Source organism: Leptonotus elevatus, chromosome 20, assembly GCF_054856555.1.
Source record: "Leptonotus elevatus isolate MCC_2025b chromosome 20, RoL_Lele_1.0, whole genome shotgun sequence".
Taxonomy (NCBI): Eukaryota; Metazoa; Chordata; class Actinopteri; order Syngnathiformes; family Syngnathidae; genus Leptonotus; species Leptonotus elevatus.
The window spans coordinates 12,367,304-12,395,233 of NC_141258.1; the positions used below are offsets into that span (position 1 = coordinate 12,367,304).

The 27,930-nt window shown below is 39.9% G+C and overlaps 1 protein-coding gene across 13 annotated transcripts in view; it reads left to right on the plus strand.

Annotated features, from left to right (window-relative positions):
• Positions 1-375: 375 nt before the first annotated feature.
• Positions 376-27,930, plus strand: part of rbfox3a (RNA binding fox-1 homolog 3a) — a 436,944-nt gene continuing 409,389 nt past the window's right edge. For all 13 annotated transcript variants that reach the window (XR_015091657.1, XR_015091658.1, XM_086064234.1 and 10 more), the window contains exon 1: positions 376-552. The gene's annotated coding sequence lies outside the window, so the exon portion shown is untranslated. The remainder of the gene's footprint in view (positions 553-27,930) is intronic.

The following is a 27,930-nucleotide window of genomic DNA, read 5'->3' on the forward strand; positions in this document are numbered from 1 at the left end:
CTGCTGCTTAAACATTGTGTAATTTAGCTCCAGTGCAGTGCATTGCATTTCTAATTGGAAATTTTGACGTGGACTGCGTTGCGACTAGAATACCTCCAGTACAGGCGGGCGTCAATCGAACGTTAAATCAATGAGCGGCGTTAAAGGAACTTTAAATTAACTCGATATTAATTCGAGCTTAAATCTCCTCCCACATTGAATAAGAGCATCCCTACTGTAGTTTGCTCACTCAGCCCACGCTGAACGCATCCCCACACTCATGCCTCCACGCGTTGCTCAGCATCCTTCTCCTCCCTCTAATATCCCCTCCTCCTCCTCCTCCTCTACTGTATGCCCCTCTCTCTCACTCTCTCCCTGTCTCCATCTCAGTGTTGCTCGGAGCAGTTGTTCGGCAGAGCGGCATTACATTGCACGGTGTGCATTTGCCGTGGCGTGTGTGTCCACAGCAGCGATTGCAGTGAACTCACGGCAAGGGAGAGATAGAAAGGGAGGCTGAATGTAAACGTGAGGCAGGACTGAGCGGACTGAGAGAAAGCAACACTTCTGACCGTTGTAAGTACTCGACTGTGTGTCAATGCGCTATTTTACATTCACACACTATTGAGGAGCTGTTTATGAACTACATCAACTCCATATTGCACTTGAGAATAGCAATTCAGAAGAAGTGCATAGGAAGCACGCAGCGTGACTTTCAACTTGTTGGCTGGAGTTTGTTTGTGTTGCTCAATAGGAAAACTCTGGGTCGTTCCTTAGTTGCGCATGTGTAATTGATTCAAGATTACTTGTTTTGCATCTTCTGTTTACTGCTTTTTTTCTTCTTGTCCAGTGGTCAGTGTTAATTTTTAATGTGATAATTTTTCAAAGTATTCTTTCATGGATCAATAGAGAAACAAAAAGCCACAAAAAAAAGTCTATTTCAGGTGCACTTAAATGCTAAAGTTGGTGAATTTGCATTAAATTGAGGCCCGATATCATCAATTTGTTAGTTTAACAGAAACTGCATTTCACAATTCATCAATATGCAAATGAGTTGTCATGCTATTTCCTCATACACTGAAATATTCCATTTTCCAGAGTAAAAACAAATTGCACCGTTTAGGCATATTATGCTGCTTCAAAAATCAAGTAGAAAAGCTGCTGCTTGAAATGTCATCTAAATGCAGATGTTTTCAAGATATTAAACAGAGTGTCACTAGAGACAATACACCTCCGCAACTGAAAGTGGTTTCGTTCCACAAATGTTATGTGCGAGTGTGTCAAGGAGGGGGCTTCCCTGAGGAATCGCAGAAATTGTATTTTGGCGGCACTGGGCTCTTTTGTTGGGATTTCCTCTTTGAGAAAAGACATAGTGGATGACACTTGACTTGGGTATGTTGTGCTTACATTAAAAGAGGCTTCTCAGCATGGAGGTGCAGCAAGTGGAGGAAGTGTGTCTTAGGGCCACATGCAGGAGGAGGCTTAACTTTTTGATTTAAGAGGAAATGTAACTTTTTCAGGGTTGAAGTCTGGTTTGGTGTTGCATTGACTGCTGGCTGCTTGAAAATGTATTGAAAGATACAAGAACATATGTTTGGCACTATGTTATATGGATTAACATTTTTGTGCATTATTTAGAGCTACGTTTAATTTGTGCGAGGCCTATATGGTAGTGCTGACGCAGGATTTTTGACTTTATGTTCATAATTTGAAAGACAACAAGCAGGCATATGGTGGACCACAATTGCAGCTAGGATATATTGCAGCTCACTTGTGACCCTAATGAGAACAAATATGAACAAAAAACTAATTATCATAAATATTTTTTTTATATAAATTATTATATATAATTTTTTTAATTAATGCATAGCTTTGAAGATTTGGTGGCATATATAGAAAATGTATGGCGCATAGTAAATAATTGCGCTGTTCAACAATGACAGATAATTTAAAAAAAACACTTATATATCACACAATAGCATTTTCCTAAAAATTGTATGACATTAATAGCAATTTTCAATTCTAATTTCTAGCTCCTGATCGTAAACGGTTCCGGTATCGGTACTCGCCCCTCCCTAGTAAATATTTCATATTTCCTATCATTTTCACTGTTATACTGATAAATACAGTATAAAACAACAAATGCATCAACTTAAACTCTAAAACTTGTGCTTTTATACTGTCAGTATCAACAACAGAATTTGTCTTTCTGAAATACAGCCATTAGTAACCTGCCCGGTGGACTCACACAGAAAATCGTCACGAAACAAAGTTTCCTGCACCTTTTCGCCACAGCCATTTTTGTTTACAAAATGAGTCTGACTCATTATCAGGATTTGTCTCTCACACTTCTGTATTAGGAGAAAGTAAGCATTGAATCCCATACAAATATTTAATAATAATAATAATTATAATAATAATAATAATAATTATGATAAATCACCAATTAACTGAGGACATTAACTTAGAGGCAAAATGCAACACATCAGTGCATCCTTGTCATTCTTTTCTAGCAATATCGTTTACACAGATATCCAGGAAAATAGCTAGATTACAGTGCAAAAAAAAAAAGAAGATCCTTCATTAATCAGTTATTGCCTTTTACACAGAACTCAGCGAATGCAGAATGTGGAATACTGATACAATGATATACCTGCACATGCTGGAATCAGACAATTAGGTGCATGCCAATTACATGATTTCCTTCTCTTAGAGTTGAATTACTGGGGGACTTTGTCCTTCTCCCCAATTTGTGTCAGAGTTGTTTATACGAAACAGCAACCCAACTTTAACTGGATGGAATTCCAGTGTTTTATCTGTCACTATGACACTGTAGCTTGCTTCACTAACCCTGTCCTACTTGTTTTAAGAGCCCGTGTCAGTCGGCTATAGAGCACCCAACCGCAGTGTTCCCCAACTGCAGTTTTCCCCAACTGCAGTTTTCCCCGCCCTTGTCTGAATGACAATTACTGATATCCATGACTTCATCATTACAATTTACAGAAAACGGATAGATTTTTAAGATTTAGAATCAATGTTTTAAATATTGACATGGTCCCAAAAACTTATTGATGTGGTTTTTTTTGTTATGTTTTTTTTTTAATGCTAGGACATACAGAAGGCTTTGATGCAGCCTCTGAACTGAAGAGAATGCTTGAAGCAAAGGTAGTTATTACAAAAACGGCCAGCAGGTGGCAGCAGAGTATAAGAGATCAACCAGGGCCAGTGTTTTCAACAGATTTGTGATTAATGATGAAACTTAGCTATATTCTATTGCTAATTGCTGCAAAACGGAAAGAGATACGAATATTTTTTTTTCCCCGATTAAAGGAGGGACTGTAATTTTTCTTTTGGTAGGTTCCATGTTTTTATAGCAATATAACACAATATTCTGCGGGCCTTCCAAAATCAGTCAAAATCCAGTAAAACTTCCGGGAGTGAAGGGGATTGCTTCAGTCAAAATGGCTGGGAGTGAATTAGTTAAATAGGGCTCAATAATGGATGTCGTTAACTAACCCAGCAGTCATTTTCCAGTCAGGTAACATGTTAAAGCATTTATGAAGATCTGTAGCTTAATTTTGTTTGGTTAGGTACAATATATTTTATACTCGGCTTCAAATAGACTGCTGTAGTAAACCTCTTTGTTTGTATATAAAATTGAATGTACAGTGTCTTAGTGAGGGTTGTATGTAAGCTTGCGGGTATTGTCTGACATGCAGTGACAGAATAGATATGCTTTTTTTTTTTCATGCCTGAAGCTTATTCCCTTCTCTACACAACAATGCAAGATGGATGGAGAACTCTTTGAATCATCAGACACGTATGGAAAAGTGACAATTCCCTGTGAAACCGTATGCCATTGTGTGTGTTAGGGACCAAAATGCACTAATGCACTCTTTCAGGAAGAACCAAGAGCAGGATTTGCATGTGAACAAGGGCTTTAGGGGATATGCAAGCTGCTAATGTGACTTCAGAGAGATTTTGTGGCTTTCAGAAACAGGTGTTCTCCAAAACGATTTTTCTTTACAGCTCTTGCTCTTCTTACTCTCTGGTATTGCTTTCTTTGTCAGTGTCCAACAATCGTTCAGGATTGGGAAATGGCAACAAGAAACACTGCAGCTAGTTCCATGTCCTTATTGTGCGTTTAAGGTTTTTGCCAAAGCGGTTTTTAGTAAAGTACAGAGAGGCTGCAGCTGTTACGCTGATAAAGAGAACAGCAAGAATATGGCGGGGAAATGTCAGATAACATTTCAGTCCGTTTTCCCAGAGGACATGATTTATAGACTTAACATGCATTATTTTTTGAAGCATGGCAGCATAATGCAGTAACCCCCCCCCCCCTTCCCCCCCAAAGCAGTTGGTGGAGCCCATCAACCTATATGCAAACAGGGTACGTATGCTGATCTACTGTCGTGATGCAATGTCAGTTTGCCCTTTCCAATTGCAACAATAGTATAGCTGCGAGCAGCAATAAAGGTCCCTCGCAGCCCTGGCCACATTGGGGTATTTGCACGTTGGAGTACTGGCACATAGGACAAGGAACCTCTGAAATAAGAAAACGTTAAAGGTTAAAAATAAATAAATCAGTTAATTATAGGGGGCACTATTGAACTATTTTGAGTGTACAATAACCCTAAATATAACTGTTTTACCAGTTCTGATATGTACAAACTTTCATGAGTATTTGCCTGGATTTAGATGCGAAAAAAACAGTACCATTTTCCTTTGCGGCAACAGCGTGCAACGAATTAAAAAGCTTTCAATAACTTTTCATCTTTAAATTCTCATAGATGAAATAAATAGTTTATGACCTCTATGAAAGGCCCAGAAAAGTGAAAAATTTAAAAGTAAATCAAAATGGCGGACTTCCTGTTTAGGTTTAGCAGATGGCGCCATAATACTTTTTTGTACGTCATGGGCTGTTACACGATGCCTCCCAATTTTCGTGGCTCAAGGTGAAACCGGGAATAAGCAGGGTTATTATAGTTTTGGAATTTTCATTTTAGTTCGTTTTTATTTTGTTTTGAGTTTTATTTTATTTCTTAATTTAGTTAGTTTTAGTTTTCAGGGTGGTTTTGTTAGTTTCTATTAGTTGTAGTTTTTATAAATGCTTAGTTTTAGTTTAAGTTAATTTCAGTATGTTTAAAAAAAAAAGTGTATTACTTGTGCGCAATATTTAATAAACACCATGGTAAAATGAAAAAAGTAACGCATTTCTTACCTAGCATTACATTTCGGCTGAGTTAAATGAAAATGCAGGTGAACCGAGCCATTGGAGCCAAAAGCCACTTTGTCGCCTAGGAGCGATGTCATCTGAAGATGCTTTTCTATTGGCTACTGCTAGATGACATCACTTCTGTGTGACAAACTTTCAAACGTCTTTATTCCGGTTAAAATAGAAATAAATATACTTAAATTCACGTTTAAAATCATCCCCAAAGGCAACATGTATTAAATTAATTACCAAAGACTAAAACGAAGGACATTTTTGCTATAATTATAGTTAGATTTATTTATTTTTGTAAACACAAAACGTAGTTTCAGTTAGTATTCGTTTCTTTAAAAAGTATGTTTGTTTTTATTTTATTTCATTAACAAAATAGTTTTTTTTTATTAGTTTTAGTTTTTTTTTGTTATTTTTAATTAACTAAAATAACTTTTGTAATAAGTAGGAATCATGAAACAAAAAATTTGATGTACCGCCTCCGTCATATGGTATGTCAAAAACGTAAACGTTTTTTTTACCCAAATTTTGTCCCAGGTGTTGAGAGGGTACAGCCCAAGTTTAATGTCAATCGGTTAACTGTGTAGGACAAGGGGGCAAAAGCATGACCCCTGTAAAGGTGCAATCGGCCAACATTTGACATTCAAATACGCATAGTTCACTTCCTGTGCATTTTAGGGTAAGGCTACCAAATATTATTTTGTTTATCTCAGGGTGCTACACTTGCCTCACAATTTTTGTAGACTTGGGCAAACATACTGACATAGAACCTCTGTAGGGGGCGCTACAGACCCTTTAAAAAAATACTCGTGTACGACAACTTTGAAATATCCAACTTTTCGCCAGGCCTGATGTGTGTATAAAGTTTGGTGAATTTTCGTTTATGTTTAGGGTCTCAAAAATAGGATTATTTGCAGAGAATATTATAACAATTATAATAATAATACTCACAAAAACAATAGGGACCTCGCAGCGGTCACTGCTCCTCGGGTGACCTCAGTAAAAATGTCCTGGATCAGTTGCTAGAATATTTTCTCTTGACCTACTGCAACTTTGGGTATTCGGATGGGATACCAATTTTATTCTTTGATCATTGTGATATCAATCCATGTGGCCTTCACCATTTTCCACCGAGCTGTAAATGAGCTTAGTCATAGATTTAGCTGACTTTTCGCTGAGACACACTATTGAAATGGAGACTGGCCAATCACAGTTAAGCACAGAACACAGTCAAGCACTTTGCTCAGTAATCAATTCAACAAAAAAAAAATCGAACCTAGGAGTGTAGATCTTGGCAAAAATTCATCAAATCTCATCAGAAATAGCTCAGACCTTCTCCAAATCTAATGGTATCTATCTGTTGAACTGGACGTGTGTATTGTAAGATAATGTGTACCTAATCGAACTCACACCTCAACTCAAATTGGATATCATGTGCAACAATGTAGCATGCTGAGCAACAAACTGACGCAGATCATAATGGAAAACACCATGCTTCATCACCTACTCTTCAATTTCACTGTTTACACTATTGTACAAGTTATTAACTTCACTAACAGGGAAAACCTCACCCCATTAACTTTTCCCTAGTCTGTATTTTATTGTAGCTGAATGAATGGATTTTCCAGTAACAACTTTCTTCTTTTCCTCTTATACTTTCTATTTCATATTATATGGCAGCCCGTTCAGGTGGGAAATTTACTAACTACCAAACCGATAGTAATTACAAAAAGGTCATTTATAGAAGTCAAAGAAATTCATGAACTCTCCTCCAAGTGCAGTTGGCTCTTCACCACCAACCTCCCAGCATGTATTGACAAGGAGAGCTAAATTATGTTCATGTTCAATGGCAGGCTTTTCCCTCTCAGCCTTATTTATGTCAGCAGACTGCAGCCGCGACACACTCCTATAAATCTGTTTCTGCTGCAGACCACACACATCAATGGCCCAACACCTCCCACACCACATTTAAGCTTTTCCCCTCACCATCCATTTTAAGTTATCTCTGTGTTTTTATTGACTGTTCTGAGGGTTCCTGCAGGGTGACTACTTTTAGCCCAACTACCACCGCACCACCACCACCACCACTCTTGCATGTTACACATACTCACTTAGTCGCCTAAATGTTTACTTTTGTACATGCAGTTACTTGGCGAAAATGTAAGACTCACCTGTAAAATATTTTGTCTTGGAAGTGTAAAATGCTCTTCTCAAACACTCCTTTAACAAGAAAGGGGGCTATGGAACAGGGTGGCTTTGGGAAATCAATCAGTCTGAAAATAGTCGTTTTTCGCCCTGCGTACAGTGGTAATCTGCATTTCTAACTGTTGCCAAGTTGCAAATTGCCAACATATAAAGTTTTGACCATCTGTCAATTCAGAATGCTAATGCTTCAAGGTATAATATTATGGAAAGGTGCCTTTTTAATTTCTTGTATGTAAATAATTGGGTTTCTGGAGTGCCTGCTCACAGTGTTTACCCATCAATCGATACACAGTATTTTATTTGTAAATATGTCATGTGAACAGCAGGCATCAAACCCCTGAATTATTATTATTATTATTATTACTTTTTTTTTCTAAAATAGCTCAGTATTGTTCATTCGGTAATGTCATCATCATTGCTCTTTTTTTCTTTTTTTTTGTATGTGGGTGAGTATGTGTGTGTGCGTGCGTGCGTGCGTGTCTGTATTCGTTAGTTCACCAAAAACCTATTAAAAAAAAATCCCATACCGTTCACCTAAACCGAACACCGCCGTCAGGAGACCTGAGGAAGGACCAAAGAAAACAAAGGAAGGTGAAATCCAGCACCGACCAGACACCACCCACCGGGCCACCAACCAGAGTTCTTCACCAACCCCAGAAACATCTAAATTCCAACAAATCCAAAAAATCAGGGAGACCTCAAGAGACCAAAGGAGAGACTGAGGAAAGGAAGGAATGACAAACAAAGCAGAGTGAGATCCAAATCCTGAATCCTGAATTATTGTAGAAAAGAATTCATCGAATAAACTTTTCTTGTTTCGGTTATTATTAGTGCTGTCAGGCGATAATATATATATATATATTTTAATTAATTAATCAATTTAAATCTCATATCTGCTAAAGGTCCCCAAATAAAGAATTTCAATTTTAGGACATTACAAAATTGTAGTGCATGACTAATCAATTGAATAAACCAAGAAGAGAATATTTGAAATCTACATTTTTATTGTTGACGTGTGCTTCATAAATGAAATTCAAAAGAAAAAGTTTCAGCACATCAACAAACAAATTAGGCCAGGCATTATTTTAAAAGATAATCTAAACTTCAATTTTGTTTCAAAAAAAGTGTAAGGCTGCTCTCTTCTTTTGTATGATGCTGTAATGATAAGTCAGGATAGAGCTGCTTCGGTGATACGAAAATATTTTTTTACAAAAGGTACAATTCATTGCGTTCTTGTTGATAGTCCTGTCTTTGTTCTTTTTTTTTTATAAATAAACTTATTGTTTAACCACTTGCACTACCTTAAGTTTAAAACAACTAGATCTCCCAGACCCGTCATTTAGAGCCTAATTTGGTTATTACTCGCTGTTTTGAGTAGCCCCTCTCTTGCTTTTATGAGGCAGCTTTATTGATTGCGATTATCAGGCTTGTATTGCCAAAAACGTCATGACTCCATCACGTCTAGCTCTTTACTATAAGCTTTTACTATACCTTCAACTGCGTCGCAACTTCCAATGGAGCGGGTATGGCTCCTTTTAGCAGGGGGTGGGGCTGGTCTTGTCCGGACTTGCTGTCTAAAACTCCCAAGTGATCCAGCGACCGCTCATCGTGATTCGTCAGACTCCCTGTCAGCTTCGCCTCAGAATGTAGCTGTGAAGTCTTCTCTGTAGTATAGTCTTTAATTTGCTATGGTGATCTAGCTTGTATTCAAAACCAAATCCTCCATGCTGAATGGCAGTGCGCCAACTACAGAAGCCCAGTGTCTCTGCCGTATGGCATTTTGGGTCCCCTGATGTTTTCGTTGTATCTGCTGACCCTGGTGGCCCTTGTGCACACCACCCTGGTGACTTGGGCCCCCAGGTGTCTTAATAAAGTCAAACATCTCAAACTTTGGTTTGAAATTGTGATGGCGTTCCACAGAGTTCCATTTGGGGTCCCCTGCTGTTTTCATTGTGATGTTAATTGTGTGATGTTAATTGAACTTTTAAATACACAAATACAATTAAAAAAAATGTAATTCTGACCAAATTGAGACATAAGAGGTTTCCACCTGATAGTGATGGCATGCATTTATATCTCTGTATTTACTTAATCTATTGTTCAGTCATTCATTGAACAATTGGCCATATTTTCTTTTTTGTTGAAAACTTCAGCTTGTCCTAATTTTTGTCCTTCTCCTTCCACAACTTTTACATAACTCCTCTTTTATGTCCTCTCACTCCATCATCCAAAAACCTTAATACCACCCCCCACCCCAAACTTCTCCTTCCACGGCGCCCCACTACCCCTCACCGACAGTTCCAGACCGATTTGCCTCGCTCGATGACGGCGCATTTGACAGGCCTGCTCCAGGAAGATAGCACAATTGAATGGAAGTCCCTGGGGTGGGAGGACGGGGGTAAAAAAAAAAAAAAAGTTGAATTATTATTAGCTGATGAATAAGGGTTGGCACCAGGAATCAGAGAGAAGATGGTGTGGGTGGGGTCATTAGGAAAGGGAGATCCAGGCATGGAGCTCAGGGTGAGCCAGGCGAACAGTCCGAGGAAGAAAAAGTGAATTGAGAGATCTAAAAACATGAAGAATATCAAGATACATTTTTGTAATCACCAATCCAAATCTGATTATCACTGAAGTCACAATGATATCAAAGTGTTGCATAAAGTTGCAACATTCAGGAATTAGATGCTTGTTTTTTGTCGCATATATTCCCTTAAAGTGTACATTCTTTAATTATTTAGCGTAAAGGTTTTTAGACAATTCCAGAGTTGTAATGATTTTGCGTTTTGACATTAGCGCAATGTGTTGAAATAAATCAATTAGGGAAACATTTAGTATAGTGGTGCCAAAGCTTTTTTTGCATCACGGACTGGTTTAAACCAGTACCTGCTTTTCGTTTCATTATCATGATTTTACATTATTATAAAAAATTTCACTTTTAAAGCATTAGTACTGAAAACTAAGGCAACTAGAGAGTAACTGTAATATCACGATTCTCAAGGTAATGAGTATATAATGCATTTTAAATAAAATACATTTTACTTTTAATTTTACTTTGCAAACTCTTCTCTTTTTGCCAGTGGGATGTGTCACTTCTCTTGTAGTCCAAAATGAGTGGCCTCTATCCCTGTCAATCACGGCCCATTGCTCCGGCTGGTAGTATGGTTTAGTGACAGGTTACAACAAGCACATTTCGCTTCTTAAATCCATAGAGAAGAAGAAAGTCACCGAACCATTGTATATACCAGCTAGAAATAAACTAGAAGCAAAATTTAAAACACACACACATACACACACACATCTACTGTTGTTTTTTCTTTCTCTTCATTGTACTCCTGTGTATCCATTCCATATATATGTACAGTACATATTTTACGTTATATGTTTCTATTTATTTATTGACTGTCACTATCATCCGCTATGCCTCTTTACCTTATTCTCCTTTTATTTTTCCTCCTCCCATCCATCAACTTACCTCCAATCATCCCTGGTGCACCTGACAGCCAAGCAGGGGGAGAGAAAGAGTCATGCAGAGGATGGTGTGTTGTGTGCGTATGTGTGAACGTGTGAGTGAAGAAGAGGGGTCTTCATATTCTTGTAAAGGGCCTGCAAGCTGACAGCTATGGGAAAGGACAGCTGACCCTTCTTATTGTGAGATAGAAGGGAGGGGAAGAGTCGACAGGGCTGGAGGGAAGAAAGACAAGAGAAGGAAATGGGAGTGTTCAAGATACTGTTGAGTGCTATTAAAAAGTCAATTAAATTTTACAATTTCAATCCATGTCTTCAGCTAAATTTTCTTTGTTTGAGATGTTTCCGCTAACTGTAAGACTCCTGACTTAATACAAATGAGATTAATTAAATTTACCAGTAAGCAGGACCAGAGTGAGCCTCATTGCCAGTCCTGATATTTATTGGCTTAGACTAGGCCACTTTTACAACATTTGAATAAAGAAATATACATTTGCCCGACTAAAAGAAACCAAAGTAAGTCTGCATAACATGTTATAAGACACTTTACACTTAACAAGGCAGATTTATCAAATGCTGTAATAATATTTAGGCAGCTGACATGACACTTCCTGTTATGCTAACTACCCGTCACACAGCAACATATACGCTAAACTTTAGCTAAAGGATATCACATAAAACACAGTAAAAAAATAAAAGCTCATTTGCGATCCAGAATCCAATATTTTTTTAATGTTGCCCTCATCCACACAACCGTGACTTAATCAATATTTTACAAAACAACCACATTTCATTAAATATTTTTTGGAAGTGTAGTGCTTGAATTTAAAATGTTTCATAATAATAGTTGCCATTTAGAAATCCCAGGTAAGTGTTTCGACAAAAAGACATAACTGTAAATATAACCATAATATTTTACAAAATATTAAGCACCTACAACTGCAATAAAAAAACTCTGACTCAAAATAATCTTAAAAACGTTACAAAAAAGCAGCCAGGCTCTTTTGACTTTTGAAGAAATTAATTTGGAATGTTTATCACTTCAATACATTCAATCAGACAGCATTTCCCATTCAGTTACCGAACTCCTGTCACAAGCTATCAAGCCAAAGGAATTGTAGTGTGTAGTTGAGCTCCAGACCTCTGTTTTCCAATTAAGACTATTAACATCTTCCCCTCAATCCGACAAAGGTCTTTAGTGAGATACCCAAGGGAAATGTCCCATATTTAAATGCTAATCATTCTTCGTACTATCAATTAATAAAGAACCCTTAGCCTTCTGCTTCATATTGTAATGTTCATTGTGTATATTTGTATTGAAAGGCAGGGCCTGTTGAGTAGGGGTGTGACGTCAGCTAAAGGGGAAGAGCCAGGTTGAAGAAGATTGGCTCAGGTTAGCAATCTGTGACGAGCGTCTGGGCGTGAGTTGTGGCCATCAGTAGCTGCTTCACCATGTTTGCTTTGAGCTCAAGGCACTACTAATTGACCAGTGTCTGCAGATATCATAACGCTTGTGGTTTATATTCAATTAACATTTCTTTAATGTATTTAGGACCTAAACTATTCATTCATTTATTGCTCTAGAGGGCCACCCACAGCATTTTGGAGGTCACCCTGAAATTGCCCAATTCTAACAAATTGGAAATAGCATAATCTATTGTATCAGAGTCACATAAACTTATCATTCTGTGCATGAAAACATTTTCCACTACCTACTTTACAGTAAACTTTGCTTTTAGTGACTGGTTGATGCATTAACTTCCAAGGTAAAAGCCAGGAACTCATTTAATTAAAACAATTATTTGCCTTTCAGTGAAGTAGGCAACATTTTGTGTGAAAGGTGCACATGACAAAAATAACAGTTTGAAAAATATTTGCCTGCATGAAAGAGTTTGACCCTGTCAGGTCAAGGTTGCTATTAACAACTTTCACAAAAAGATGGAGTAGACGCAATACCGGCTCTGTCAGCCCGCAGACAGACAAAAAAAAAGAAAATCAAAAATGTACATATGCTTTTGTTCTTGAACCACCCTCACACATCCTGCCTGCAACACGATTATTTCAGCAATCTCTAGGTTCACTTGAAAGTCAGAGGCATGTTGCTTAGCTACACGAGAAATGGAAAACGTTCAACTTAGACGGGGATTTAAGAATTAGCTCTGACATCCACCAGTTAAGTCCAATAACTACAGGCTAACCTTTTGTGAAGACTGTTAGATTTAATTTTTTTTTATCTTGGTGTGGAATCAGCTGAAGAAGGCCTGAACAAATCACTAATAGGCTTTCATTTTGAGTGAAAAGACAGCACACCTTTAATTACGGCTTTGTGCAACCATGTTTGATTAAAAAAAATACTTTTTATATGGATAGATTTTTTTTTTTACATCTCAGATACAAAATGGGAAATAAACATGTACGTATGTAAATGAAACACCAAGATGGAATAGTTACAAGCTACAAACTGCTTAAAACACCTCTCACCCACTGTCTCAATTGTGACTGCACAAACAAGTCACGTAGCTTGTAGATGAATCATAATCAGCTCTCCTTACTACAGTCTTTCTACAGCTAAGCAGTGGAATTTTGATTATCTAGAGAGTAAGCTGTGGAGAAAAAAAACTTGATGTGCTACATATACCAATTTTACTTTTAATTAGCATAAAAATCTAACTCAACTCTTTTTTTTTTCTCTCAACATTTTCCACAGTTGTGAGTTTACTGTGTAGTTGTGCCTGATATGTGTTAATGCGACATCAGCAACGGCTTATTTTGCCAGGAAGTGCGTAACTCACCACAATTCTACCTTACCTAAGGCTACGTTCACACTGCAGGGCGTGATGCCCATTTTTGATTTTTGATTAAATCCTATCTTTTTATGGACCGTTCACATTACAAAAACAAATGCTACTTCAATGTGAACACAATGCGCCCGTGATGTGACTCGCATGCGCAAAGAGCACATGTCGAGTGATGTGCACCCAAAACAAACGACGTTGCAGAGTTTACAGAAATACATATGCCCCCGACTCAACACAACGTTTTCCCTCCAGCCAAGCCGCCGAGGCAAGCGACCTTAATCAGTGCCGTGTACAAATTTAGCTGTGCCAACGCGCGCTACCGATTGGTGGGCTGGTGGACTCCTTTCACTGACGTGTTAGCGGTTGGATTAATGTGTTTTGCCTGCAAAAATTATGCAAATTAAGCTGTGCGAACGCCCACTCCCGATTGGTGGACTGTTTTCACGCTCACTCATGTTTGGCTGCTGTCCTCGGCTTCCTCGTCAGTGTTTACAAACTCATTTTTTCCATCTCATAACGCCAGAGTAGCGAGGTTGGAACAGGAAGAAATATTTTGGGGAAATGAGGGGAGACTCCTCGATATCTTCATTTAATTGAAGAATCTTAATATTCTAAAAATCTTAATTGAGCTGCAGTGTGAACGCAGCCTAAGTCCAGAATTTCTTTGATCGAAGTGACCCAGACAAAGTCAAGATGACGTGTCATGGCCACAGACACTTTTTCAGTGTCTCTGACAATTTTACGGTCTTTTCCCCAAACTGGATGGTTAGCCATAATCCATTTTTGCATTCAAGAGGAACCCCTGACAAATCTCTGTGTTTTGATGAGGTTTTGAAAGATCACCCTCTCCACTGTGATCAATGTTTTTCTGTCTTCCTTTCTCATTCTTGTCTGCTGCACCATTAGCTACCGAGGCACAGAAGATCCATCATAGCTGCGCTGATAATTCTACTAATCTATCACTTATTAAGTAAATGAAACTCAAACACTTGCTCAGCCAATATTAGTTCAGTATACGCTTTTCTTGTCATTTCTTGTATCTTGGAGAAAAATATCAGTCATAATTTCAACTTTAATTTCAAGTCCTCATCATTTTGTTCTTACAGATAAAATTTCTGGACATTTTGCATCACATATTCAGCTAAAAGCTGCGCGCTGATCTTATGGTTTATACAAACTATGCACGCATTTGTTTTTCATATCTTAAATCCTGTTAGATTAGTATGGGGGATTAAAAAAAACGAAGATGCCTTAAAGCAAATGCAAAGGCAATAAGGTCTGCCTTCTTCTAATCCACATTCATACTCACATGTACCGGGTGCGTGTTTATCAGTGCATGAGTTGTAACACAATCTATTCTTCATTTTCTAGACAGACAGCCAGACAGACAGACAGACAGACAGACAGACAGACAATGCATTGCTTGTAATTAGGCAATCGAGAAATGGCAACTTGTGTTGGGTTTGATTTCCACCTAGGACCATGAGTTTGTTTGAAGAGGAGCCAGTGGTAGGTATTACATTGAGGCTTTATTCCCCTCTTCACTCAGCTAGTGAGGTGGGAAGAAAATATTATGCAATATATTGCGTTAAAATAAGATGATTTTAGTGCAGGTATGGTTGTATCTGTATAAGTTGAAATAACTCATGCAATGGAACCTCGATTTAATGGACAAACAGAGGTCATCTGTTAAAGCCGTTTGTCCATTAAATTGAAGCACTTTCTTCCATGACCCAAAAAACACCCAACACTATACACAATTATTGTGGATAAATGTTTAAAAAAACAAAAACAGAACTTTGACTTTAAACATCTCTGTGATGTTCTAACACTGCCGTAATCATATAGTGAACCATGTAAACGGTCAACCCCAACTTCCTAAATTTGTCACCAATATAAGGTTACTTCACCTCATTTTCTCACCTCTGTAATGTTTGGATGTCATAGTGAAGGTCCTGCCAAACAACAATTGTGTTCTTATTTCACCAAAATCAGAATAGTATGCTTGAAAGATGTGCACACAAGACGAACGCTCATGTAACATTCCCATCTGTTCTCGATGCATATTGGGGAAGGTGGGAGAGAGCAAGACAAGATACTGCAAACACAGATGCCTTTTTGCTCTGATTAATATGCATTGCCCTAAAAAAAATGCCAGTGGGTACTAGTTAGCCCCAAGGGCAATATGACTAGCTCAAAATAACTCACCAGTAATGAGACACTGTGACTTACTAAGAAGAATTGAAACACAATAACTTGAATTTATTAATTTAAAATTAACATGATACTGGTTTCTTCGGTACTACACATTTTATATTTTTACTTAAAACTAAAAGAGCTTGCATTCAATTGGAACACTAAATATAATATTTTTTACTTGCACAATAATATTACACTTGATGATCCTTGTGTTTGTATTTTGCAGTTTTTTTTAATTTTACACATAATTTGGTCATAAATTAAGTGAGGCAGCAAAAAAAAATTAAGGATCCAAAAGGAGCCAACGTCTATATTGCAGGAATTCCCCCTTGACAAGAAAGCACTGACAAAGTGCGTACAATAAAAAGATATGGGTTGAATGCTAAAAACAACAACATTATTCTGTAGCCTAGCAAATATGCATAAAATATGCAGCCATGTGCATAATGCAGAAGTACCCATCTGGGAGCCCTTGACCTTCATTGGCACCCTGCTTCTCCTCCATGTGGCCTTGAGTGGCCTGATCTCAGACAGCTCGCCCCACCTAACTCACCCCCAGCACCCGATTTTGGGGTCCCCTTCACCTGCAAACCTGACTTCACATTGATTATGGTGAGAGGTTACGGGTGAGATGTCAAGTTTTTATTGCTGTTTGTTTTTGGGTTGGTCACTTAGCTTGACTATAGGGGCCTTTCCACCGCTAGAACTTTTGTAGAACTTTTCAATTTACCTTGGTAAAATTCAGTTTGCGCATTTTTCCACCAACAACAATTCTCGGGGTAGTGAAATTCCCCAGAAGGCATCCGAGTACTATCTCTGCAGCAGGGTCTTGCTGAGCCAGGCTGGAACTTTGAGGGGGCGGGCTGCACTTATGGAGGACCAAAACTGCCAAAATTGAAAATAAATGACTAAATAAATACATAAATATTACTAAAAATAGAAAATAAAAACGGATGGAAAAAATATAATTGAAAAATTAAATTAAAAAATTAATATGAATTAAAATTAGAATAACAAAAAATACATATATGCACAAATAAATCAAAGTAAAAATAAAAATAAATAAAAAACGAGATAAAAAAAAAATATATCAATAGAATTAAATATCAATCAATAAATAACATTTCGTCCTGGCAGAGCATCTGCAGCATGAAATAAATAAATGTGAGAGCAGAATTAATTCTATTTGTATATTTATTTTGACATATATTTTTATATTTATGTTTTAAATCTTAATTTATTTTTACTTTATATATATATATATATATATATATATATATATAGTTATTTTTATTTTCACTTTTAGTCATTTGTTTATTTATTTAGTCTTTATTTTTATTTTGCTGACTGATTGTTCAAATTGGGCGGGTTGGTGTTTTTACATTGGCTGGGTTCATCAAACTCATACGTCATCAAACTAATTTGAATTACTCTAAGATGCTGTGGAATCACAAACACTCAAAGATCCTGGGCTTTTTTTCAACTTTTTTTCAATAAAACTCGGGGCCAAGTGTTCGTCTCTCGTTTCCGCCCGATACTTCCAGTTCACCCTACTTAATATCCTTTTTGGTATTTGGATAGCACTTGTGAAGTGAGCAAGTAATCTCATTGACAGTTGATGGTAATTGCAGGTGTTTTAATATCCCCCATTACATCCTGCTACAGCAGGAGCACTAGCTTTTAATATCCTGGCTGGCAAGAGAGCATGACACGAAATTAAAGTTGAACTAGGGTCAGCTGTGTGAGATGAGATATAAAGACCCAATCAATTTCAGGTAGATGACAGCATCTAGTTGAATTAACACTGAATTCAGGGAATCAGATCCTCCAGGAAATCAAATATCTCTTTAATTTAACACATTCACTCCCATCCATTTTCACTGAAGCAACCCCTTTCGCTCCCAGCTGTTTTACTGGATTTTTACTGGTTTTGAAAGTCCCACAGAATATGGTGTTCTGTTGCTATTAAAAACATGGAACCTACCAAAAGAAAGATTAGAGTCTTTTCTTTCATCAGGAAAAAAAAGTATATTTCTATCTGTTTTCATTTGGCATTAGAACATAGCTAAGTTTCATCATTATTCACAAACCTGTTGAAAACACTGGGAAAAGGGGCTTGTTGCAACATGGCCCTGGCTGATCTCTTACACTCTGCTGCCACCTGCTGGCCGTTTTTTGTAATAACTACCATTGCTTTAAGCGACCTCTTCAGGTCAGAAGCTGCATCAAAGCCTTGTGTATGCTCTAGCATATAAAAAAAAACATATTTAAAAAATGTATAAATACATTTTTGGGAGTGAAGGACAAAGTATTAAAAAACACATATATGTTTTTGGAATTGAATGAGTTAACAGCCAAGAAAGTAGGATGAACACAAGAAAGTTGTCAATGTTGCCGTATTTTAATCGCAATAGAGTGCAGACCTCCACCACAGTTACGGAGTTACGTTTTTAATTTCATTTTGCATACCTGTTATTTGGCTCGCTACTTTATTTTTACTTTAAAGTATCGATAGCGGCCACGTCTCTACTTGGTATCGTAACGATACCAAAATATCACAAACTACTAATATGCACCACAGAGATGTAATCCACCAGTGAATTAAAAGAGGAAGGAGCATGCATGTTTTTGGCCTCCCCTCAGTGAGGTGTAGTGTCACCCTGGCCACCCCACTGAAACATTTCTAGCAGCGCTACTGTGAAACAGCAATGTTTTTTCCTGGTGGCTACCTTGAGTATTGATTGATGTACATACTTTTAGTAATTGGTACTACCTGGACAGTTAAACAAACTACTTACAAGAAAGGAAAACTTTCAGTTGAGTAAAAGAAGCTGAGCCTTCTGCCGGGTATTCATGTCTCATCCTCTGTGCTCAGAGCATACATATGTTTGCTGCTTGGATTTTGAGCAATCAAAGTTGCGATTTTCTGGCTGTGCGCCCCCATGACTCCTACCCAGGCATCCTTCATATCTCCATGTGGAGCTGTGAAATCTATTTAGAGCGTTTAGAGCAGCTACAGGTCCCCGACACGCTGCCTGAAGCCTCGGGGCTCACACAACCGTATTAATATCCACACAGTGGAGATTTGGCATTTGGGTATTCTACATGACAAAGTGCCTTTGATACCTGTTAGTTCCAGCATGAAATGAAGAACAAAGTTGAAGTAAAAATCCCTGCCAACAACATTTGGGATGAAAAAGCCTCGTTGCAACATTGTGTTTGGTTGTTGGGCAAATGTGTTTCTTATTCATTTTTTTGTAGAACCAACCCCCTGCTGGTTTGTCTCCACACCTTGTTCAACTACATTAACAATTTTAACGTCTCCCCTGATGCTTTATCTTCAGTCCTACTCCCCCTTTGGCTTAGTAGCTCTCTGAGGAGTAGTACAACTTTTCACTGCTTTTTGAGGAACTATTCCCTGTGTGTTTGATAGCCCAACCTAGATTTTTTTTTCTTCCTACCATGAGTAGTATGCAAGAATGTTACCCTTAACATTTGGCGTGAATCCACATAGTGACATGATGAAATATATTTTTAAAACACTGTATATATGAAGGCGGCACGGTGGCTGACTGGTTAGCACGTCCGCTTCCCAGTGCAAAGGTTGTGAGATCAAGTCCGGGCTTCGACCTTCCTGGGTGGAGTTTGCATGTTCTCCCCGTGCTTGCATGGGTTTTTTCCAGGTACTCCGGTTTCCTCCCACATTCCAAAAACATGCATGGCAGGTGAATTGGACACTCCAAATTGTCCATAGGTGTGATTGTGAGTATGGTTGTTCATCTCTGTGTGCCCTGCGATTGGCTGGCAACCAGTACAGGTGTGCCCCGCCTACTGCTCGAAGCCAGCTGGGATAGGATCCAGCAACCCCGCGACCCTTGTGAGCACAAGCGGTACAGAAAATTGATGGACGGATGGATGTATATATGAACTCATGTACATTTACACTTTACTAACAATTGTAAGTGTCTCACCGTTACTGTAATGACAAGTACTGAAATATACTGAATGTAAGAGTAAACGTGTATAATCATTAGATTTAAAAAAATATGTATAGTGTAAGTTGTTTTTGATGCCAATCTGTTTCCCATGTGGAATTGGGTGAATGAGAGACATTAACTTTGTGCACTTTGTAGGTTGTCCCTTTATGAAGTTCAGTGAAGCTGACGTAAATTAGTTTACGGATGTCCTGCCTAGTGATGTACCAAATATTCGGCCACCGAAAATTTTCGGCCGAAATAAAATTAAAGCCGAAAGAATATGGCCGAAATAGGATAATGTGGTGACGCAACCAAAAAAACACTGCAAGCAAGCGTCTGTTTGAATTAAACAGTGAACGCGGGGTGAGTGCCCACCTCTCTTCTCGCTGGCCTTTCACCGTGTGAATTTGCACCGGTCGGTCGCAGCAGCTCCCGGGGTCATTGTGCACACCGGAGGAGAGGGGCGTCGCTTAGTGTACAACATTTAAGCGGGTCGAAAAAAGATAGAACTGCCATGTACTGGAGTACAGGTGAGCCACTCTTTCTCCTGCAGCGCCTTCCCTTTTCTTTTTTTTATAACAGCCCCTCGAACGCTTCCACTTTTTCACCCTGCATCCCGATGGCTGTGCTAAATACTTTAGCTAATGCTAGCACTATTGCTATCAACAGTTTTAAACACGGAAACACTTATCTCCGGGTGGGGACAGACCTGTACAGGACACCGTGTGTGACTTTGCAGTCCGTTCCCGAAGCCGATTAGCTGGTGCGAACAAATTTATTTGTTAGTGAATATGCAAATTGATTTGAAGTGCACTGCACCTTCTCCCGCCGCACGCATCTGTGTCCGCCTGTGCGAACTACATTGACTATAAAGTGCAATCACACCGCCAGAAAAAGCTCAACCCTTGTTTGGTGTTTAATATACCATTAGACAACATGTCTGCAGTGTGGGCACATTTAAATTTGTATTGTGCTTTGTTAAAATGCCAGTGCAAAATTAATATTTTATAATAGTATTATAATTTTAATAATTATAATAAATGCAATGATAATTTTTAAAAAAAATCGGTTTTCGGCCAAGCATTTTTCATTTTCGGTTTTCGGTTTCGGACAAACATTTTCATTTCGGTGCATCCCTGACTCCTGCCACATAAAATCTGGTGGACTGGCTCAATACCAGGGTCCAGTTGTTAATTTCTCGGTTATTTCAGCCACTAGTTAACCTCTATCCGCCGGTCAAAGTAACCCGTCGTTAGTTAACTAAAGTTAAATATGCATTGTTAAAAATATGGATAGTCATGTTGTTAGCTAACGGCACCATCAAAGTTTATTGTGTAGTCAGCAGCAACAATTAACCTCCGGTTTTATGAAAAAACAAACAAAAAAAAAAACAGGTTGCCAAAGTGCCAAACGATCTCGAGCACTATTACATTTATATTATTATGTCTAATTGAATCAAATTTTAGACTGTTCTTCAAGTTACCATGGACAGAGAAAATACAGACATTAGAGAAAATACAGACATTGCTCGGTATACAGACGAAATGATGACCTATTTCCAGAGGTGGGCACTTCCTTTTGTCCTTTGGTCTCGTCGTTGACAGATGCCCACATTTTGGGCGAGATGCTTTAAATTGTGAGGCAAAACCTAAAAAATACTGGACTGAACACTGACTGAAGCAAGTTTTTGTCTGTCAATCTGAGTCAGGACAGACGTTCTTTCTCAGTCTGTACTTTTTCAAGGCTTCACGTAATAAAGCACTCACCGAGAATGTGGGCATCCGTCCACAACGGGACCGACGGAGCGACAGAAGTGCCATCCTCTGCCTATTTACAATATTTGATTTTTACTTTATTTTGTAACATCATTCAAATGTCCAAATAGATGACAGTCATGTCTTATAAATTGAATAAATCTATCAAATATGTTTATTTTCCCTACTTAACAAAATATCCTGACAAAATGGATAAAGTAGGACTCATTTTAGTTGACCATTTTCAGAATTGACAACAGTGTTAAAAAGTTAACGGCATTCCTTACTGTACGTGCGTTAACTGTTAACAGCTGGCTAAAGTTAACTGTGCTGTTGAACTTAACGGTCGGTTAAATCTACTTAACCATAGGTTAAAAATATAACTGAATTTGAACAACCGGGCTCAGAGAATTTATGAAATTGGAGTCTCTGTATAAATGTTTATTCTTCAACTACAAAACAATCTCATTAATAATGATATAATTTCAAGATTACACTCTCCGTGTTTTCTTATATATCACTTTATTGTCTTCTCAAATAAATGCATGATCAACATCAAGTTTAGTTAATGTTGGATGAGTTACTCTATCATTAAGTTAAACTGTAGAGCTAATTTAGCTAGCTTAAAGCTTCATATTCCATACAACTAGCCGAGCTGCATTTGACTGATGAAAGATGAAAAAGTGGTGACTGTGCTACAGGCTCCCTGGTATACCCTCGCAGCAAACCTGTACATACACGGAGGACATAGTAAATAGGGCTCTGAGTTCTTCTAAGGGAACAACTCCAAGTCATTGGTACAGAATGTGGATGACACTGTTGACACATATCAATGCATCCGGCAGCATAGTGTAGGAGTGGGTAGCATGTAGGCCGAAATGATCTAAATTCTGTAGTGCAGGAGATTTGGTCTGGTCCTGTTGTATCTGTAGCACCCGGACGGAGAGCAACAGTTCAAACATGATAAAACCAGCATGTAGGATGATTTTGATTGTGTGTTTAGCTCTACATTGCTTGTATCCAAGCTACCAGAACACACAATAATCTTTTCCTAGGTAATGCCTGGTGGTGTTCTCATGGGAGCAAGGATGATAAAGCCTTGTTTGGGATTTTATTCTGACTACCAGAGATGCTACAATTCAAGCAAATGAAGCTTATCTTCAGACTGCTGAAATGAGGGATCCCAAGACAACACTGAGATTATGGCGTTTATTCTTTTGCCTCTTTTATCGGCTGGTTTAACAAGTAACATGGAGGAGTGGTTTTAAACTAAATGCTAAAGCTATGCATTCTTAACATTCTCTTCTTTGGTGTCTCTGGGGAAAAGGAGGCGAGAAATGTACTAAAAATGCCACCACATTAATGGTATGCTTGTTTAATGCAAGTATTTTCAGTTTACACGTTTAATTGGGCAACTCTCGTATTGTGTTCATATGAATGAAAAGTACTGCAATTTCTTAACTATTGAGGTGTCGCTTTAACGATCAGTTCTAAACTATGGTGGATTCCAAAGAGCTGGGAAATAGGACATATGCCCCTTGGCGTTTGTGAGGTTTTACCTGCAATGCTCCAGATAAACATTATAGTGTCTATAATTTTGTAAACGGATAATACATTTATACACTATGCTGTCTAGTATTAGATAATAATTATGATTTTGCTGTAAGAATTGGCAAATTGTTCTATTTTGCTATTACTAATACAACTTTATTTTATATTTTATACAGTTTACAGTAAATGGTGAAATCACGTGTAATCAAGAAATACAAATACTGGGTTAATAAAATATTCTTAATTTAATTTGTGCTGTCTTCCTCCCACATTCCAAACACATGCATGTCCGGTTTGGAGACTCTAAATTGTCCGTATGTGGATGATTGTTTATCTATGCCTTGCGGTTAACAGTCGGATATTTATTACTCATATTTTCATCTTTCAGTTCAGTCTTCTTGGTTTGGCTCTCCTATTAGTAGCCTTAACAAAGTACTGTATCCACTTGAAACTCAAAATTATCTCCCTCTCCTGCACTTTCTGATTTGTTTATCCATAATCTTCAGCTGTGTCTCTTACATGAAATGCAACTTTTTTTTAAATGCCCAACTTGTGAGCAGCACGGCTTGTTCAAATGCAATAACAAACCCGGTTACCATCTGGCTACATGCTAATGACCGCTGCAGGCCATTAGAGCAGCTTGTGATACAGTATAATACTGTATGTGTTGTACATACATTTGACATCAGTTTGTAACAGGTTACTTGTGTACTTGTAAACTATTTTTGTTTTAGACAGTGGAGACACCAGCTTGGTTCAAAAGGTTGAATGAACTAAACAACCTTAACAAAGGGGGTTTGGTCGTTAAATACATGATCAAAGTCTAGCTGGAGAAGGCGAGACTTGGGTAAACTGTGCATAGGGGCAAGTTGAGCCACCCCTCGTTGCTAAAAAAACAATTAAAAATTATCATGCCCCTCTGTTGGCTGCTGGGTGGCGGCTGCGTCTTGGCCGTTCCCTGGGTCTCTTGGGGGGTGCTGCGTTGCGGGGCTTTCCCTGGTGTCGGGGGCGGCGCCGTTCCGGCGCGGTCCGTCGCTCTGGGCCCGGCGACGCGGTTCGGGGCCTGTGGGCCGCCGGGGTGCCCGGTGGTTCCCTCTCCCCTCCCCCTTCCTCCCCCTTGCTGCCTCTCCCTCCTCGCCTCTCCCCGCCCGTCCTCCGCCTCCCTGTCCCCTCTCCCTCGTCGCCCTTCCTCCTCCTCTCCCCCTCTCCTTGCATCCCTGCCGCTGCCCCCTGCCCTTCTTGTCGTCCCCTTCCCTCCTCCCTTCCCCTTCCCCGGTACGCCTTCCTTCCCCTCCCCTGGGCCGGGGGCTCCATCCATGGCCCGGGTCTCGGTGCTATGGGGGCCGGCGGGGGTGGCTGGGATTTGGTGTCGTGCCCGCCCCGCTCCGGTGGGCGTCCTGACACCTCGGGCGGGACCCAGTATCCGGGAGGCGAGCCCTATCGCCCCGCCGGACGGGTCCCATATGCCCGCCGGGGTCCTGGTGGGGTGGGTGGGGGCTTGGTGGGCCGGTGCGCCTCCTGCCCCCGCCCGGTTTGGGGGGGCCCCGCTGGTCACACCTCTTAACTCACTACACTAGGTTTGCACAATACACTTTTATAGACATATAGGGCACATAACACACTTTGGGGGGTGGGGTAGGGTGGAAACACCGTCTTCACCCTACAACTCCCCTCCAATTTTAATACACCACACAACTTGTGGGTGGTGGGGGGGGGCTTGTGGGGGTGCCATCGGTTGGGGGCCGCAGTATAGAGCAGTGCTGCGGTCCCCTGTCCGTGTCGCCATCCGCCCACCCCCCCCCCCGCCCTATCTATTTTTTTTAATGCACCACATACACTCAGCAACATGCTTGGGTGGCGGGTGGATCGGAGCGTGGGAATATAATTTCCATCGGCTCCGGTTCACCTGCTCCTAATTTTAATGCACCACACACACACACTTGTATATACACTGGGTGGGGTCACATTCACGGTTTAGGGGTAGAGTTCGCCAGTCCGCGAGCTGGCGGACTCAGTAACAGGGGTTAATTTTCACAAAGAACGCTGGGGTGACGACCGGGGGCCTTCCCCCGCTGGGCCTGGGGTTCGGGGGTGTCGGCCGCCCTCCGGTGCCCCCATCTCCCCCTTCTGCCCCCGGTGTTCCGTCCTTCCACACGGCGGGGGGTGGGGTGGGCGCGGCTGCCCTCTCCGCTCCGCTGTCCGGCCCCTCTTCGGCGCCGGTGCCTGGGTGCGGGTGGTCCCCGGGGGCTGGGGGTCGGGGGTTGGGGGGCTGCCGGTTGGTTGGGGTGGGGTCGGGGGGGGCGGCTTTGTTGGGAGGGGGCGGTGGTGGGGGTTGCGGGGTGGGGGGGTGCTGGGGGTGGGGGGTGTCTGGGGGATTGGGGGCATGGGGGCGGCTGGGGCTGGGTTGGGGTGGGTGGCGGGGGTGGATGGGGGGCGGGGGGTTGTGGGGGAGCGGGGGTTGGGGGCCGGTGGGGTGCCTGGTGGGCCTGCAGTGCCCCGTCCTGCTGCGTTGGGCCGGGGGCGCGGGCCGTGTTGGGGCGGGGGGCGCTCCTGCTCCTGGGTTTGCTCTCCGGCCGGTGGCCCTGGTGGGGCCCGGGGGTCGTCCTTTGGCGCTGCCGCGGCCTGGGGGGCCCTGAGGTGTTGCGCTTGCTCTGTTCCGGCGGGGGTCGACGGCTCCCCTCTTTGGTGGAGATTTTCATGCATGCCAGATCCACCACACCAGCATCTACCGAAACTCAGACACAATCTGTTTCCTCCTCAGGTTATTGAATCGGTGGAGGCTGGTGTCTCGGATCTCACGCGGCTTCGTCTGTCCTTCCTTCCTTTTCTCGGTCTCTCCGTTGGTCTCTTGAGGCCTCCCTGATTTTATGTTTTTTGGATTTGTTGGGGTCTGGATGTTTCTTGGGCTGGGGAGGAGTTCTGGTGGGGGGTGTCTGGTCGGTGCTAGATTTCACCTTCCTTGGTTTTCTTCGGTCCCCTCGGGTCTCCTGGTGTTCGATTTAGGTGAACGGTATGAGATTTTTTTTCTAATAGGTTTTCTGGTGAGCTAACAAATACACACACGCACGCACGCACGCACGCACGCACGCACGCACGCACGCACGCACATACACATACTCACCCACACACACAAAAAAAAAAAAAATGTATGTATGTATGTATGTATATATGTATATATGTATGTATATGTGTGTATATATATATATATATATTTTAAAAAAAAAAAAAAAAAAAAAAAAAAGAGCAATGATGATGACATTTCCGAATGAACAATACTGAGCTCTTAAGAAGAAGAAAAAAAAAAATAATAATAATAATAATAATATCATGGCACAAAATGTTTAGGGAGATGTTTTTTTGCATTTTGTGGAACCTGTAAAGGTAAGAGCCACATGGCAGACAGTGTTCAATGTTTATGTAAAAAAAAAAAAAGGCTGTCAAAGTTAAAGCATTAACTGATTAATTAACCACCAAAAAATATCGCGTTAATCATGAATTAACGCAGACTAATTAATTTTGACTATAGATTATCCTTTAGCGTGACAGCGGATGGCTACGTTTAAGGTAACACAAGTTGTTTGCGCAATAACTATAATTACATACATTAAAGTAAAGCATTTAATAAATGTTTGCATTTAGAATATTTGTTCATGTCAAAATATTGGGGTCATTTTTTCCCCATTTTAAATTATGCAAGCAATTCATTGATTGGAAAAAGATTAGGATGAGCGTGTGCAGTGGATTAAAAAATGCTGAAGATGTCCTCATAACATTAAATGTCAAAATAATTAACACATAACCGATGCTCTTCAAATTTGGCGGGAAAAAATATTGTTAAAAAATCCTTTTTTATTAAGTGATTAATCGTGATTAATCAAAATTCTAAGATGTGATTAATCTGATTTAAAAAATTAATCGTTTGACAGCTCTAAAAAAACAACAACAACAAAAACATTCCTAATAAAAGTTAATTTACTCTATGCTAATCCAGGATTGTTTTTTTGTGTGCGTGTGTGTGTTTTTTTTAATTAACCTATGGAGACGACAGACACCATGCTAAAAAAAAAGTTTGTATTGGGCCTATATTATTGTTAATAATACATATTTGAGGTTCATGTCAAAAATCTTAAACTACCTCCTTGTAGTTGTCATGAAAAAGAAAATTGGCTCAACATACCCCGGTCTGCCCAAGAGAAAGTTAAAGTCTAATATTCTAACAAGTTTGCCTAACAGGCGAAGGCCATTTGTGGTTACCCTTTGCGTTCCACTTTGAAAAATAATGAGCAGATTTAAATTGCATGAAATTCTGTCCAGATGAGCCTGCAGAAGACAGTTGTTTTGATTGGTAAAACATGTTCTATTTTGCCCTATGAGCATTGTGTAAAAAGTAAGCACTATTGAGAAAATTGCAGTATGTTAGCATTCGCCGTAGTACTGCAAATATTGGCAGCAGTGTTTTAAAGGATGGAGTTGGCCTCACTTCTCACAAGTATTGAGAGTATAACAGTGAGGGGGGAAAAATAACGCTGTTTGAGAGAGAGTTGAGTCGCTGTCTGGATTCTTGCTTTGTCATTTTTAACTAGTTTAGCATCTCCCCAAGCAGCTCTGCGATGGATCAGGGGACCGACACCCTGGCATCATCTTGACTTTTAATGAGCACATTTAGCACTAAATAATGGAAATATGAAAACAAACGCATCTGAAGTCTCTATGTTGTTGTGTTAGTGATAATTAATGTTGTGCTTATTGTGGCAAATGAGTGATGTTTCTGGAAAATCATA